The following is a 3,633-nucleotide window of genomic DNA, read 5'->3' on the forward strand; positions in this document are numbered from 1 at the left end:
AGAAAGGAAATGGAGCCAACGTTAGTGACACTTAACATTATCACTAACGTTGGACCAAGCTCATAAGTGGCCACGTTAGTTCCCACGTTAACTTAGTTAACGTGGCCTCTAACGTTAAGAAGTAAAGCGGAAGCCAAAGTTAGTGACATTCAACTTTGTCACTAACGTTGGCCAAGTCACAATAAGCCACGTTAACTTCCACGTTAACCTAGTTAACGTGGAAGCTAACGTGAGGAGACAAAGTGGTTGACAACGTTAGTGACACCAAACATTGTCACTAACGTTGGAAGGAACCCACACAAGCCCCAATAAGCCACGTTAACTCCCACGTTAACTTAGTTAACGTGGAAGTTAACATGAAGAAGGGAGGAGATCGCCAACGTTAGTGACACCTAACATTGTCACTAACGTTGGAATTAGCCCACATAAGCCACTGATGAGCGGATAATTTGTACGCTTTTTGGCATTGTTTTTAGTATGTTTTTAGTAGGATCTAGTCACTTTTAGGGATGTTTTCATTAGTTTTTATGTTAAATTCATATTTCTGGACTTTACTATGAGTTTGTGTGTTTTTCTGTGATTTCAGTTATTTTCTGGCTGAAATTGAGGGACTTGAGCAAAAATCAGATTCAGAGGTTGAAGAAGGACTGCTGATGCTGTTGGATTCTGACCTCCCTGAACTCAAAATGGATTTTCTGGAGCTACAGAACTCAAAATGGCGCGCTTCCAATTGCATTGGAAAGTAGACATCTAGTGCTTTCCAGGAATATATAATAGTCCATACTTTGGTGATCCACCAACATACAGCTTGCCATGGAAGGAGCCTTGCGTGCGTGAAGAAGAAGACAGTAGGAAAGCAGAGATTTGGAAGACAGAGCATCTCCAAATCCTCAATCTATTCTCCATTACTGCATAACAAGTACTATTTAATTTATGCTTTTTACTCTTCATAAATATAATCTCTCTTATCATTGATCTCCTGACTAAGAATTACAAAATAACCATAGCTTGCTTCAAGCCGACAATCTCCGTGGATTCGACCCTTACTCACGAAGGTATTACTTGGACGACCCAGTGCACTTGCTGGTTAGTTATGCGAAGTTGTGAAGATATGTTTAGACCATGGTTCTGTGCATCCGTTTTTGGTGCCATTGCCAGGGAATCAATTTCGAACAATAATTCACAACCTGAGTAACAATTTCGCATACCAAGTTTTTGGCGCCATTGCCGGGGATTGTTCGAGTTTGGACAACTGACGGTTCATCTTGTTGCTCAGATTTGGTAATTTTCTTTTTGTTTTGTTTTCAAAAATTTTTCAAAAATCTTTCAAAAACTTCTCATCTATTTTCGAAAAAAAAATATTTTAAAATAAAAATGTTTTCAAAAATATATTTTTCTTCAGAATTTTTAAGAATGAATTCTAGTGTTTCATGAAGCATGGCTGGTTGTAAAGCCATGTCTAATTCCTCTGTAGGGCATGTTAGGCGTGTCATGTTTGAGTTACATACTAAAGCTTGGCTGGCTATTAAGCCATGCCTGACCCTTTGATTGGAGCTTTAGACTAAAGAGCATAAGATTCCTGGAATTCATATTAAAAATTTCAGAATCCTTATTTTTCATTTTCAAAATGATTTTCGAAAAAATTAAAAGAAAATACAAAAAAATTTCATAAAATCATAAAAATCAAAAATATTTTTCATGTTTCTTGTTTGAGTCATGTGTTTTGTTATAAGTTTGGTGTCAATTGCATATTCATTTTGCATTTTTCGAAAATCATGCATTCATAGTGTTCTTCATGATCTTCAAGTTGTTCTTGGTAAGTCTTCTTGTTTGATCTTGATGTTTTCTTGTTTTGCATCTTTTCTTGTTTTACACGTGCATTTTTGCATCCATAGAGTCTAAACATGAAAGATTTCTAAGTTTGGTGTCTTGCATGTTTTCTTTGCATATAAAATTTTCAAAAATAAGTCTTGATGTTCATCATGACATTCAAAGTGTTCTTGGTGTTCATCTTGACATTCATAGCATTCTTGCATGCATTCATTGTTTTGATCCATAACTTTCATGCATTGCATCATTTTTCTTGTTTTTCTCTCGCATCATAAAAATTCAAAAATAAAAGAAATATCTTTCCCTTTTTCTCTCTTAAAATTTCAAAAATTAGATTTGACTTTTTCAAAAATTTTAAAAATCTAGTTGTTTTCATGAGTCAAATCAAATTTTCAATTTAAAAATTTTATCTTTTTCAAAATCTTTTTCAAAAATCAAATCTTTTTCAAATTTTTTTAGTTATTTTCGAAAATTTCAAAAATATTTTTCAAAAATCCTTTTCTTAATTTTACATCATAATTTTCGAAAATAACAATAACAATTAATGTTTTGATTAAAAAATTTCAAGTTTGTTACTTACTTGTTAAGAAAGATTCAAACTTTGAGTTCTAGAATCATATCTTGTGATTTCATATGAATCAAGTCATTAATTGTGATTTTAAAAATCAAATCTTTTTCAAAAACTAATTTCAATCATATCTTTTCAAAAATATCTTCTTATCTTATCTTTTTCAAAAATTTGATTTCAAAATATCTTTTCTAACTTCCTAACTTCTTATCTTTTCAAAATTTGTTTCAACTAACTAACTAACTTTTGTTTGTTTCTTATCTTTTTCAAAACCACCTAACTAACTCTCTCTCTCTAATTTTCGAAAATATCTCCCTCTTTTTCAAAAATTCTTTTTAATTAATTAATTATTTTAACTTTTGATTTTAAACTTTTCAAAAAAAAAAATTACTAACCTTTTTCAAAAATTATTTTCGAAAATCCTCTCCCTCTCTCATCTTATTCTATTTATTTATTCATCTACTAACATCTCTTCCTCACATCATTCACCAAATTCGAACCCCTCTTCTATCTGTGTTCGAATTTTTTCTTCTTTTCTTTTTCTACTAACAATAAGGAACCTCTTTACTGTGACATAGAGGATTCCTCTTCTTTTCTTTTTCTCTTCTCTTTCTTATGAGTAGGGACAAAGAAAAAGGCATTCTTGTTGAAGCTGATCCAGAACCTGAAAGGACTCTAAAGAGGAAACTAAGAGAAGCTAAATTACAACTATCCAGCAAGCACCTGTCAGAAAATTTTGAACAAGTAAAGGAGATGGCAGCCGAACCCAACAACAATAATGCAAGGAGAATGCTTGGTGACTTTACTGCACCTAATTCCAATTTACATGGAAGAAGCATCTCCATTCCTACCATTGGAGCAAACAATTTTGAGCTGAAACCTCAGCTAGTTTCTCTGATGCAATAGAACTGCAAGTTTCATGGACTTCCATCTGAAGATCCTTTTCAGTTCTTAACTGAATTCTTGCAGATCTGTGATACTGTTAAGACTAATGGAGTAGATCCTGAAGTCTACAGGCTCATGGTTTTCTCTTTTGCTGTAAAAGACAGAGCTAGAGTGTGGTTGGACTCTCAACCCAGAGATAGCCTGAACTCTTGGGATAAGCTGGTCACGGCTTTCTTAGCCAAGTTCTTTCCTCCTCAAAAGCTGAACAAGCTTAGAGTGGATGTTCAAACCTTCAGACAGAAAAGAAGGTGAATCCCTCTATGAAGCTTGGGAAAGATACAAGCAGCTGA

Source organism: Arachis ipaensis, chromosome B05 (assembly GCF_000816755.2).
Source record: "Arachis ipaensis cultivar K30076 chromosome B05, Araip1.1, whole genome shotgun sequence".
NCBI lineage: Eukaryota > Viridiplantae > Streptophyta > Magnoliopsida > Fabales > Fabaceae > Arachis > Arachis ipaensis.